Source organism: Heterodontus francisci, chromosome 4 (genome assembly GCF_036365525.1).
Source record: "Heterodontus francisci isolate sHetFra1 chromosome 4, sHetFra1.hap1, whole genome shotgun sequence".
In the NCBI taxonomy this organism is placed as follows: Eukaryota; Metazoa; Chordata; class Chondrichthyes; order Heterodontiformes; family Heterodontidae; genus Heterodontus; species Heterodontus francisci.
This window is the reverse complement of record NC_090374.1, coordinates 126,541,302-126,555,789: the sequence shown is the minus strand read 5'-3', so window position 1 is coordinate 126,555,789 and position 14,488 is coordinate 126,541,302. Positions and strand designations below refer to the sequence as shown.

Below are 14,488 nucleotides of genomic sequence, written 5' to 3'. Positions count from 1 at the left end.
AAACAATATGTTAATGGTGTGTTGAAATCTTTTTTTGCATTTATTTCATTTCATCTTAGTTTGTTCAGTTTGCTTACCCACTGTTTTTTTCAGGTTGTTTTTCTTCAGGTTTGCACTTGCTGCTGTTCAATATTCAGTGTATTCACACCTAATCTGTACTAATGCTTTGTCTTTCAACACACCATTAACATATTGTTTGCCTTTTCTCCGTGACCTTTTGGTCAGCTATGTGGCCTGGTCCAATCTGCACCTTCTCCTTTGTTATCTCTTGCCCCACCCCCACCTCACTTGTTTATAATCTGTGACTTTTCTAATATTTGTCAGTTCTGAAGAAGGGTCACTGACCCGAAACGTTAACCCTTCATCATGTTGTGTGGCACTTCCACAAGGCTAAATGGAACCGATTGAGAACAGATCTAGAAGCTCAAAACCGGACTTCCATGAGGCACTGTGGACCATCAACAGCAGCAGAATTGTTTCTACCACAATCTGTAATCTTAGATCCTGGTATATCCCTCACTATACCATTACAATTAAGCCAGGACACCAGGCATTCCTGAAAAAAAAGGTGCCAAAAACTGGTGTAGCTATATCACAGTTCTACACGCATGCTAAATAGCGGAAGCATCATGCTATAGATGGAGCTAAGAAATTCTACATCCAACGGATCAGATCAAAACTCAGCAGTCCTGCCACATCCAGTCATGAATGGAGGTGCAGTTAAATAACGGAAGGAGGCTCCATGAACATCCCCACCTTCAATGATGGCAGAGCCCAGAATGTGAGTGCAAAAAACAAGGCTGAAACATTTATTTACTTTATTTATTGATTTCCAACTATCTTCAGCCGGAAGTGCCGAGTGGGTGAGCTCAGCCTCCTCCTGAGATCCCCACCATCACAGATACCAGTCTTCAGCCAATTCCAGTCACTCCACGTGATATCAAGAAACTGCTGTAATGTTGATAACTTGTGTTCCAGAATGAGTCTCACCCCTAGCCAAGCTGTTCCAGTACAGCTACAACACTGGCATCTATCCAACAATGTGGAAAATTGCCCATGTATGTCGCATCCATAAGATGTAGGACTAATCCAATCTGGTCAATTACCGCCCCATCAGTCTACTCTGGATTATCAGCAAAAGCATTGGAAGGTGTCATCAACAGTGCCAACAAGTGGCATTTACTCACTAATAATCTGCTCACCGATGCTCAGCTTTGGTTCCGTCAAGACCACTTGGCTCCAGACCTCATTATAGCCTCAGTCCAAAGATGGCCAGAAGAATTGAATCCCAGAGGTGAGATGAGAACGGCTGCCCTTATCGTCATGGCAGCATTTGATTGAGTGTAGCATCAAGGAGCCCTAGCAAAATTGAAGTAATTAGGAATCACGGGGAAAACTCTCCACTGGCTGGAATCATATCTAGCACAAAAGAAGATGGTTGTGGTTGTTGGAGGTCAATCATTTCAGCCCCAGGACATCACTGCAGGAGTTTTGGGGGCAATGTCCTGGGCCCAGCCATCTTCAGCTGCTTCGTCAGTGATCTTCCCTCCATCACAAGGGCAGAAGTGAGGATGTTCATTGATAATTATAGTGTTCAGTTCCATTCATAGCTCCTCAGATATTGAAGCAGTTCATGCCCAAATGCAGCATGACCTGGACAATATCAGACTTGGGCTTATAAATGGCAAGTAACATTCATGCCACATAACTGCCTGGCCAATGACCATCTCCAACAAGAAAAAATCTAACCACCGTCCCCTCCACCAACTTCCCTGACACTAAGACCACCTATTTCCACCTCCTTAAATTCCGCCATGCCTTAGCGCATCTGCTGCTGAAACCCTCATCCATGGATTTGTTCCCTCTAGACTTGACAATTCCAATACATACTTGGCCACCCTCTCACATTTTACCCTCTGTAAACTTGAGGTCATTCAAAACTCTGCTGCCCTAGTCCTTACTCGCCCCAATTCCTATTCACTCATCATCCCTGCTCTCGCTGATATACATTGACTCCAGGTCAAGCAAAGCCTCCTTTTTAAAATTATCCTCCTTGTTTTCAAGTCCCTTCATGGCCTAGGCCCTCCCTTTCTTTCTCAGTAATCTCCTTTGGCTCCACAACCCTCCAAGATCCTGCACTCATCTAATTCTGGCTTCTTGAGCTTCGCTGATTATAATTGGTACACCATTATTGACTATCTCTTCAGCTGCCTTTGCCCTAAGCTCTGGAATTTCCTTCCTAAACCCCTCTGCCTCTCTTTTCTCCTTTAAAACTCTGCTTAAAACCTACCTCTTTAACCAAGCTTTTGGCCATCTGCCCAGATAATCCCTGATGTGGCTCAGTGTCTAATTTTGTTTCATAATGCTCCTGTGAAATGCGTTGGGACATTTTATTACATTTAAGGTGCTATATAAATACAAATGGTTGTTGTCATTTATATATGGCATTACCATTGTCAAATCCCCTAACATCAACATCCTGGGGATCACCATTGGCCAGAATTAACTGGACCAACCACATGAGCTTTGTGGCTACAAGAACAGATCAGAGGCTGAGTATTGAGTAACTCAACTCCTGACTCCCCAAAGCCTGTCCACCATCTACAAGGCACAAGTCAGGAGTGTGATGGAATACTCTCCACTTGACTGGTTGAGTGCAGCTCCAACAACACTCAAGAAGCTCAACATCATCTCGGACAGAACAGACCCCCCGATTGGTATCTCATCCACCATATTAAATATTCACTCCTTCCACCATCAGGGCACTGTGGCTGCAGTATGTACCATTTACTGCAGCAACTTGCCAAGGCTCCTTCAACAGCACTTCTCAAACCTGTGACCTCTGCTGCCTTGTAGGACAAGACCAGCAAGTACACGGGAACAACACCACCTGCAAGTTCCCCTCCAAGTCACATGCCGTACCAAGTGGAACTATACCGCCGTTCCTTCATCATCGCTGGTTGAAAGTCCTTGAACTCCCCCTCTCCCCCCCCCCCCAACCAAACAGCATTTCCTCCACTCATTTAGATGGGCCATAGGTGATTGGTGTGGGAAATGGGCATGCAATCTTAACACATTTGTAGGAACCCTTCTGAAGTTTAGGTCAAACATATTGTTGGACTGATCAGAGCAAACTTTACTGTATATCTGTGTATTTGTCTTGTAATCAATGTTCCCTTTAAAATTGCGTCGTGCGTGGCCAGTATTTTCAGTGTGTGGTTCCTTTAAATTTTTTTTGTGCGGCCAAATACACGCGGTATTTATCACAGAACAAGGTCTATGTGGACCCTTCCAGACTGCAGTGTGGCTGCGCAGGCGCACAACTTAGCGAGAACATTGTTTGTAATTGATGTGGCGTGCCTGGTGTTAAAATTGAGAATCCAGAAGTGGAAAAGTGTTTCATCCCTGTTATGATATCCTGTTTAGTATTGAATAGAAAGCATCACACCTCATACTCAAAGATCTAAATTATCTATCAGGCCAAATTTTGCTGTCGCAGGGCATCTAACGGCTGTTAGTTAAACTTGTCCTTGCATGATGCTGAAAGCGTGAGCTAATAACATCACAGCAAGAAAAACAGGCCACTGGGCCCTCCGTGAACAGGGCAAGGGACTGTGTATCTCCTTAACCAATCAGATTAAAGGATTGTGAAATTTATAGTGCAGTGAGTAAATTCAATGACAAATCAAGTACAGAAAGAGAAATAAAGTGAGGGAAAAACGATTGGATTTAGAGAGAAAGACAGAAAGGAAAAATAATAGTACTCATTTTAAATCAGCAATTTAAAAATCTATAGCAAAAAGTAAAATCTGAAGGAATGAGACTCCACAATTGTAGGGCTGGATTTTGTGGTGATGACAGAGCTCCTGGCGCTGGACCGAAAAGGCGGGGGGAGCCCCACCTTGGCCTTTTCGAGTCCCCCTGGCGCTATCTTCCGTTATTCAGGCACTTAAGTGCCCAGCGCCAGGATCTCCAGGGCTGGCAGCTCAGCATTATCGGCAGCGCCCCAGGAGCAGTGGCCACTACCAGTACTGCAGAGACCTTGGACCCACGGTCAGCACTGGAAACCCGGACCTCAGCTAGGTAAGGCATGGTCGCCAGGGCCAGTCCAGGAGACCCCAGCGAGGCGTGGTGGGAGGGTGGCCGTGAAGTCCAGGGGGAGGGGGGGCCATAAAATCCAGCCCATAATTGTTAATTTTCAAAGCCAGAGAGGTTAATTAAGAGTAATTAACACTGTTCACATACTTAGACTGGAATAAATAAAACTTAACTTCCTTTGGCAAGTTTAGTTCATATCTACAATACAGCAACTTCTTGCCATTCAACACTTTTCAAGTGTGGCAGACAGCAAGATGCCTTCTTTACAAAACTAACAAAGGAGCAGCGCAACTTGGACAGAAACTTTAGGATATATGAATTTAACTGTGCTGCCTCTCACCTGAACTTGCTGTACCATTTTTGCATAAATAACAGTGAGCGCCATGAACCTCCTGTTATTTTGACAGCAAAATCTAGGTGATTATATGAAAATCTGTAATTGGGATACGTATTTCATTGAAACACATTATAAGTACCCGCAATTCCAATTACGCCTGTATGTGGCACTGTGATAGGTATGAGTCATAGAGAGATACAGCACTGAAACAGGCCCTTCGGCCCACCGAGTCTGTGCCAACCAACAACCACCCATTTATACTAATCCTACATTAACCCCATATTCCCTACCACATCCCCACCTTCCCTCAATTCTCCTACCACCTACCTACACTAGGGGCAATTTATAATGGCCAATTTACCTGTCAACCCGCAAGTCTTTGGCTGTGGGAGGAAACCGGAGCACCCGGCAGAAACCCACGCGGTCACAGGGGGAACTTGCAAACTCCACACAGGCAGTACCCAGAACCAAACCCAGGTCGCTGGAGCTGTGAGACTGAGGTGCTAGCCACTGTGCCGCCCTATGCTTAATGTTAAAATAGTGTTGCATTTCCTGTCACAACCCGTGTCACATACAATAGCTACAATTTTGTAGTGAGTATGTGAGCTTATGATTGCACAATCTCGTCACTTAAAAATGTTTCATGTACCTTTTTCTGCTCCGTAACCAAAAGTCCTAATGTCCAAAATAAAAAATTCCAAATATTGCATGTTTCATAATAACATGATTACATTTATCCACTGAGTTTTATTTTACGTTTTTAATGTCCTCATGTTTATTTTAAGGCCTGCATCATAAATCTGGGAAAAAAACATTTGGATTGTGCAGTCTGAGCATGTGCAATATGCCTTATTTCTCAGTAAGCTGTACAGGTGAAATATTTTTATTTGGCCTCTAAAAAATTCTGCTCCGCAGCTATTTTTCAAATAATGTGGAAAAACAAGTGGGCAAGCTTTGTTAAAGTAACATGAAAATTCATTATTTTTTTACAACGACAACTTATATTTGTATAGTGCCTTCAACATAATAAAACATCCCCCGGGGCTTCACAGAAGCATTATAAAGCAAAATATGATACCGAGCCATATAAAGTAATATGAGGTCAAATGACCAAAAGCTTGGTCAAAGAGATACGTTTTAAGGAATATCTTAAAGGAGGAAAGTGAGGCAGAGAGGTGTGGGAATTCCAGAGCTTAAGGCCTAGGCGCAGCTACCAATGGTGGAGCAATTAAAATCAGGGATGCTCAGGATGCCAGAATTAGATGAGTGGAGGGTTGTGGGGCTGGAGGAAATTACAGAGATAGAGAGAGGAGAGGCCATGGAGGGATTTGAAAAAAAGGTTGAGAATTTTAAAATCAAAATTTTACTTGATCGATAGCCAATGTACGCCAGCGAGCACAGAGGTGATAGGTGAACGGGGCTTGGTGCAAGTTAAAACATGGGTAGCAGAGTTTTGCGTGACCTCAGCAGTGCATGGAATAATTAAGTCTAGAGGTAAGAAAGGCATGCATGAAGGTTTCAGCAGCAGATGAGCTGAAATAAGGGAAAGTAGGGCAATATTACGGAGGGGAAAATAGGCAGCCTTAGAAATGGCATGAATTTGTGTTCAGAAGCTCATCTCAAGATCACATATTACACCAAGATTGCAAATAGACAGGGAGAGGGTGGGGAGAAGATGTTGCCAGGGAGAAGATAGAGTCAAAAGGTAAGAAACACAATGCGCCAACACTACTTAGACAGCACCTTCCAAACCTACAGCCTCTACCACCTAGAAGGACAAGGGCAGCAGATGCATGGGAACACCGCCACCTGCACATTTCCCTCCAAGCCACACACCGTCCTGACTTGGAACTATATCGCCGTTCCTTCACTGTTGCTGGGTCAAAATCCTGGAACTCCCTCCCTAACAGCACTGTAGGTGTACCTACCCCATATGGACTGCAGCAGTTCAAGAAGGCAGCTCACCACCACCTTTTCAAAGGCAATTAGGAATGGTCGATAAATGCTAGCTTAGCCAGCAATGCCCACATCCCAGGAATGAATAAAAACAAACGGAAAACAATGCCTTCAGTCTTTCCAATATTTAATAGGAGGAAATCTCTGATCATCCAGGATTGGATGTCAGATAAGCAGTGTGATAATTTAGCAACAGTGGAAGATTCAGGAGAGGTGGTGGTGAGGTAGATTTGAGTGTTGTCAGCTTACGTGTGAAAATTAATACTGTGCTTTCGGATGATGTCACCGGGGGGCAGCATGTAGATGAGAAATAGGAGGGGGGGTCGAGGATAGATCCTTGGGGGAGACCAGTGGTAACAGTGCGGGAGCAGAAAGAGAATTCATTGCAAGTGTTCCTCTGGCTACAGTTAGATAGACAAGAATGGAACCAGGTGAAAGCAGTCCCACCCAGCTGCACCATGGTGGAACGACGTTGCAGGAGGATGGTGTAGTCAACTGTGTCAAAGGCTGCAGACAGGTTGAGAAGGATGAGGAGGGATAGTTAGTTTATCTTCGTCACAGTCACATAAAACCAAGATTGTGGGCTGAATTTTACTAGCCCTCCAACATCGGGGTCATGGCAAGGGGGGCCCGGAAAATTCTTCCGGGAGAGGCCCGCCACGACCCCCCGATGCCGGGAAGGCCCAGCCGCATCTTACCGGCGGCGAGGGATTGGTGCGGCCTCACCCGCCATCGCTCAGAGGCTGAGCCTTATGTTTTTCATATGTAAATGGATTGTAATGTATTTAAATAAACTTTAACTTGTCCTGATAGCCATTCCACGCCGATATTCCGGCCGGTGGCTGGATGTCCCGCGCCTTCGGTTCCCCGTTCGGGGATCCGAGGCATGTCACTGGTGGGGAGGGGGGAGGAGGGAAATTCTCAGGGTGAAAGTGGGGGGGTAGCAGGGAGAACTATTGTAATTGGTTGTGGGGATGATGTGAAGGGGTTGAAGGTCAAATGTTCTGACGTTAGAGAGGAAAATTCAAGAAATCAAAAGGTGCTTTTTGGGGGGATATGTCACTATAACAAATAAGGACTCATTGTGGTGAGGGTGGGAGAGGGGAATCTTAAGTTGGAATAAAATTGTTCGGCAGGTTGCAATGAAGCGGGACCTATAACAATTGAAATGAGAATGAAGGGCCTGTAGCCCTTTAAAAATGGCGCTGGTGCCTTTGCAGCAGCGCCGGACGCTGTTGCCAGGGACGGAGCGGCTGGCCCCTTTATGTCATTTGGGGCGGCCTCTCCACCCCCTCCATTTAAATCAGCCCCTGCGCGAAATATCGCAGGGGCTCAGCGACAGCCGCTCTGCGCAGGCGGACCGCCACCTTCAAAGCACGCAGCTGCGATTTGCTGCGCACTGGTAAAATTCAGCCGTGTGTGTGACAGAGAAAAGTATTCAATGGCAGTATTCTAATTAGTCTTCCCTTGTAGCTTTTGTTTTAATGTTCTATAACCTACACGAAGTATATTAATCTAATGAAAAGAAAGAGATTGACAGAACAGAGTACCCCTAGTCGTCCAAGGTTATGGGGTAATAGAGAGGTAATGAAGGGTTTCCTTTTAATGTTCGTTCAGTTTTCACAAAGACACCAGTTGAGTATTGAAGCCAACTAGTTTTTCACTTAATGTTCTGTTGGCAGTTCAAAAAATTCCTTCCACCAGTGGGTCTGAGATCCTGATTGTGAACATCTTGTGAGGACTGGGGTGTGGGGGAGACATGGAAGAACTAAAAGGCGAAGGTGGGTTGCAGATCAGAAAAGGGACTGAAGGCAAATTTATGGAACTGATGGAAAAGAAAGTATCAAACGGGAGTATAAATGAGAGCTGGTGCAGGCTGAAAGAGGCGATCAGGGTAACTACTGAGCAAACCGTAGGTCACTTAAAGGCAACTACGGCAACAAAGTTATGAAGGAAATGGAAAAATGTGAACACCAAAGAGGGCAAAAACATAGGAGATTGAGCAACAAGCTCAAGGTAGAGACAGATGAGGCTGGAGAGATCTGGCCAAAGGTACTATGTGAGGAATTGGATAGGAGAGACAGAGCTGATTTGTTTATGGGATAGTGAAGAGAATGTATGATTCAAACAGACAAGGAATGAGAGTTAAAGCAATCAAAAATAAAAATAGACGACTATTGAAGGATCCAGTTGAACTAAGAAAGAGATGGCAAGTATATGTTGAAGAATTTTATGCCAAAGGGGGAAAGCCAGTTGCCTTTGAAATAGGAATAGAGGAGAAGGTGGAAATTGCTTGTTTGGACGTTGTAGTCTTTGAGTGTGAAGTTTGGGTTGAAGTAAGTGAGCTCAAGAATGGTTGCAGATGTTGATGAAATTACAGCAGAATTAATTAAAAACATGAGACAGGAGACAAGAAATGACCTTGTGAATTTGTGTGAAGCTGTGCACTTGAAAGGCGAATGACTAGATGATTTCACGAAAATAATCATGATACCTTTTGGAAAAAAAGAATTAAATGCTTGCAAACATGATGAGTTTCATACCATCAGTTTGTTTCCACTTGCACCAAAGATTATGCTCAGATAATCAAGAAGGTCAACAGCAAAAGTGGAACAATAGCTTGCCAAAGAACAATTTGGGTTTTCCAGAGGATGTAAAATAAGAAAGGTAGGAGGAATCATAAGAGTTCTGTGTGAGAACACAATAAACAGGTGTACATTTGCTTTGTAGATTTGAAAAAACCTTCGATGGAGTGAACTGGACTAAATTAATGGAGGTACGAAGGATTATTGGTATGGACTGGATAGACACCTGGTCAAGGCTTTGTATATGGGGCAAACTTCATTTGTTGATGTAGCAGGTGGAAAGTCAGATTTGCTAATAACAAAATCTTGGTAGCAAGCACTATGAATTATACTGCAGTTGTAATGTGTTTGTTTCAGACTTATCAGGAAATAATTTGCATTGATTCCAAAGAAATTGAGCTGTTGTACTTCTGAGGTCTTTTTTCACATTTATGATGAACTTGGGCGCTACTTAATATGAATTTGCAAGGATTGCATTTTTAGGCCTTTTTGACAAGTTGTAAGTACTCAATCTGGTGAGGATTTTCGACCACTATATGTTGGTTATTTTGATATTTGTGCATGATGGTAACATCTAAACATTGGCTGACTTGTGGAGAGTAAAGTACAATACTGGAAAATCATCCATTTACTATGAGTTTTATGATTATAATTTATTTTGCAGTGTCCTACCATACATCAGTTTGACTACGCATTCACAAAGAAAATTGAAAGTGATAGCATGGCTCCTCATGTCTGAGCTCTTTTGATAACTTCAGTACCTACGAAGGATCCAAAATATCATAATGAGAATATCTTCTTACATGTAGTATAATTTTACTTAGCTGCAGACTACTGACTTTAAGACTACACAGGCACTTAATTCAGATTGGCATGATGTGATGATGCTTCACTTTACAGTGGATAATCATGGGAACATCTTGGATCTTAATGGTGCAAGTGTCCATTTGGGAAGGGCCTCATGCCATTGTACATCACAAGTACATATATTTTGAGAAAAGCAATTACTTTTGTACAAATCCCATCACTATGTAATATGTTGAAAAACACAAAAATAAAGCTAACAACTTTACTAGTAAGAATGCTGGCTATTTTACAAATGACAATGTCTCTTTAATACTTTGGACTGCAGCATGAATACAGTATCCCTAGTTTTGGCATCAGGAGTTAGTGAAGGTCATGAGTGACTGACCTGGAGACTACTTAAAGAAAATTAAGGAACTGAAACATAACAAAAATAATCTGTGGAGTAAATGAGAGGCATTTCAAGAACAAAAACAAAAATGTTTAAATGGTTAAAATGTGAGACTCAAACAGGGAAACTAACCAGAAGCCAGTGATGCGGATTGAAAACCCGATGCTGTGCAGGGTTTATTCTCCCCCACAAATCACCAATTCCAACTTTAGCGCAGGCGCAATCTGGGCAATAGAACTTGCCGTGGAGAGTCACTCACCAGAAGAGCACTTTAGGAAATTCCATACACGCAGCCTGTCATGTTCTGTTAGTTCCTTTTAATAGAACGGAAGTAAATGGAAATGATAATCAGACAGGGACTATCGATCTGCTACCAACTGCACAAGTTGAAAAACCTGTCTAATCTCAAGCATCTGTTTACCACCCATTATCATTGGTATCCCACTCAATCTAGTTCCAATTTTCTGATCACTCCCCATACTCTAGCTTTCCTTTTTCTCCATGCACCGACATAATTCTTGTGAATAAACATTTGCCCACTTGGTTCTACAATAGTTATTGGGAGTGAATTATGCTTTTTAACCAGTGTGTGTGTAGACATTTTTCCAACTTCAGCCTGAATGCTTCAAATTTATCTAAATATTTCGTCTTTGCCCAATGAGTGGAAGATATGGTTCTTAATAAGTTTTTTGTCTCTGTCTTCACAAATGAGAGGGTTGATGCAGACATTGTAGTTAAAGAGGAGGAGTGTGGAATATTACATACGATGAGCATAATGAGAGAGGAAGTACTAGAGGGTCTGCCATCCTTGAAAGTGGATAAATCACCAGGGCCAGATGGATTGCATCCCAGGTTGTTAAAGGAAGCCAGGGAGGAAATGGCAGATGCACTGAGAATCATCTTCAAATCCTCACTGGATACGGGCGAGGTGCCAGAGGATTGGAGGTCTGCGAACGTTATACCATTGTTTAAAAAGTTGCGAGGGATAGGCCAAACAATTATAGGCCGGTCAGTCTGACCTCGGTGCAGGGTAAATTATTAGAATCAATTCTGAGAGACAGGATAAACTGCCACTTCGAAAGGCACAGATTAATCAGGGATAGTCAGCATGGATTTGTTAAGGGACGGTCATGTCTAACTAACTTGATTGAGTTTTTTGAGGAAGTAACAAGGAGGATTGATCAGGGTAGTGCAGTGGATGTGGTCCACATGGATTTTAGTAAGGCATTTGACAAGGTCTCGGCATGGCAGACTGGTCAGTAAAATGAAAGCCCATGAGATACAGGGGAATGTGGCAGGTCAGATCCAAAACTGGCTCAGTGACAGGAAACAAAGGGTAGCAGTCGATGGATGTTTTTGTGACTGGAAAGCGGTTTCCAGTGGCATTCCACAGGGCTCAGTCTTGGGTTCCTTACTGTTTGTGGTATATATTAATGATATGGACTTAGGTGTGGGGGTCATGATTGGAAAATTTGCTGATGACACAAAAATTGGCCGTGCAGTTGATAGTGAAGAGGATAACTGTAGACTCCAGAATGATATCAGTGGTTTGGTCGAGTAGGCGGAAAAGTGGCAAATGGAATTCAATCCAGAGAAGTGTGAGGTAATGCATTTGGGGAATGCAAACAAAGTGAGGGAATACACAATAAACGGGAGGATATTGAGCGGGCTAGAAGAAGTGAGAGACCTTGGAGTGCATGTCCGGAGGTCCCTGAAGGTGGCAGGACAGGTAGATAGAGTGGTGAAGAAGGCAAATGGAATGCTTTCCTTTCTTGGCTGAGGTATAGAATACAAAAACAGGGTTGTAATGCTGGAATTGTATAAAACACTGGTTAGGCCGAAACTGGAGTATTGCGTACAGTTCTGGACACCACATTACAGAAAGGACATAATTGCTCTGGAGAGAGTACATAGAAGTTTTACAAGAATGTTGCCAGGGTTTGAAATTTGCATCTATGAGGAAAGATTGGATCGGCTAGGGTTGTTTTCCTTCGAACAGAGGAGGCTGAGGGGTGACTTAATTGAGGTATACAAAATTATGAGGGGCCTAGATAGAGTAGACAGGAAGGACCTGTTTCCCCTAGCGGAGAGGTCAATTACCAGGGGGCACAGATTTAAAGTGATTGGTAGAAGGATTAGAGGGGGCATGAGGAAAAACCTTTTCACCCAGAGAGTGGTGGGTGTCTGGAATTCACTGCCAAGAATGGTGGTGGAGGCAGTAACCCTCAATTCTTTTAACAGGTACCTGGACATGCACCTGAAGTGCTGTAACCAGCAAGGCTATGGGCCAGGTGCTGGAAGGTGGGTTTAGATTGGGTGGCTAGTTTTTTTGGAGGGCACGGACACGATGAGCTGAATGGCCTCCTTCTGTGCTGTAATTTTTCTATGGTTCTATTAGTTTCAATGCATCTTTATGCAGTTTAATCAGTATAGCTGTATGGTATGATTACAGTACATGTAAGCTAACATTTCCTTTATAGAAAACATTTAAAATAATTAATTAAAGCCATTCTAAGAGATGAGGCTTCTTGTAAAGTAAATGTACAATGAAAAAAGTGGTGACATCCATCATTACTCCGGTTTCAATAATCATTCTGTGCTTGCTATTTGGACCTGGCCTGCATGATAAACTTAAGATACCAATTGGAAATTTGCTTCTATACAGCCGTGAAAGGAGAGAATCCAGTGGATAACACATTTTGCCCAAGACTGCCTCCAAGCAACAGTAGACTGAACAGGTTTATATTGATTCAGCATACAGTTACAGGTACTATTACAATTACAGGTCTGTTTGTATCTGTTTATCAGTATTTCACAGCTGTATCACAACATTAATAATGCTATCATATTTTCTGGTACTGGGTTTGCACTAGTAACACAGAGGTCATTGTGCCAGCTCTGGTTGCATAACTGCATCAGCAACATGCACCAGGGCTCAGGCTGACCTTTCCTTGTACAGGTAATGAATGCTGGATTTGTGACCTACTTTATTTGCCATCATCACAACTTTTACTAGTTATATTTGTCAGATATCACAAGTGCAATTTTTTTTGTTTTTATGGTTTGCAACTTTTTAATTTAAAAATATTTTTTCCATTATCATAACCCCCTGTTTTTTTCTGTTGATTTATTTAAACACACATCTGTTTTGTCATTACTTGAGTTATTTTCAATGAATAATTTATTATTGAACAAAAATATAATTTGCTTTGATTTTTTTCACTCTCTGGACTTGTTTTTTGTTTTCTGATCCATTACCTCCATTTTCTGGAATTTATTGTCTTCACTGTTTTCTTTCATTTTCAGCTGTATTTTGTCTTGGGCTTTTCCTCATGCCTGTTCTTGTAGTTATTCATAGTCTGCTAACATCCTCTCCCTGGCAAATTCTAGTTGATTTTCTCTTCATTTCTCTCTTTAACATTCTGAATTATCATCTTGGCCCATTCTCAAAGTTCTCCCTTTTCACTGAGTTAGTTGTTCCCACCAGCGCTTATACCCCATTCAGCTTATACTGCTGCTGCTGATGGATCCCTCTGCCTGCGGCATCACTGGGAAGTGAATGAGGTGCAATTTTCGTGTCCAGAGGTACTGCGACCCACCAGAAGAAGTGCTGTCACTAGTGTTTAAACAAGAAGCAGCTCCCCAATAGCTTCTAGAAGCAGAGACCACAATTTCTAGCTGAATGTGCAGACTCCCCGTGCAAGCCAATGACATGTGAAGCCATTAAGGAAAATCAACTAGCCCGAAATTAAGTGGACAGTAGTAACAGTCAGAGTTCTGCACACGTGTATGCTTCTGCATGCACATTTGTATGACTATTGTTCTGGTGCTGTGGATTCCACCCTGCAAATGAACAAAGAAGATTGCATGGCAACCCAAGCCCAGAATATTGCAAAACAACAACACAGGAGTGATTCCGTAATGTAAACATGCCATCTGTTAATTATTTTCCATTTTGTCCTTTTTTTTAAATTGTAACTCTGTACCACACATGTGGGTTTGAAAGAGGGCAACTTATTCAACTGGCTGGGAAAGACATTAGAAGAGGGCTCCTTGGTTCTCAGATGCAGCGCTGGAGGCCTTAGTGCAGGAGGTTGAAAGTAAAGATGTGATCTTTCAGAAGGGGCTAGGAGGCCCTCCAGACAAATACTGCAAAAGCAATGGGAGCAGATAGCCACAAAGGTCAATGCCAGGAGTCTGACCCTGAGGACTTGAATACAGTACCGGAAGCAATTCAATGGCTTTGCACAAGTGGTCAAGGTCAATGAAAACATCTTCTAATGCCGTATCCTACCAACGACACCACCAACCGCACAC

General features: G+C 42.9%; 1 protein-coding gene across 8 annotated transcripts in view; it reads left to right on the top strand.

The window, feature by feature from the left end:
* LOC137369239 (guanine nucleotide-binding protein G(I)/G(S)/G(O) subunit gamma-7-like) overlaps positions 1 to 14,488 on the top strand; it is a 361,449-nt gene that overhangs the window by 186,501 nt on the left and 160,460 nt on the right. For 5 of the 8 annotated variants that reach the window (XM_068030136.1, XM_068030141.1, XM_068030135.1 and 2 more), the window contains one exon: positions 12,837 to 12,938. The exons of 2 other annotated variants lie outside the window; for them this stretch is intronic. The gene's annotated coding sequence lies outside the window, so the exon portion shown is untranslated. Of the gene's footprint in view, positions 1 to 12,836; positions 12,957 to 14,488 lie in introns of all 8 variants that reach the window. One more of the 8 variants, XM_068030140.1, reaches the window with a different exon arrangement.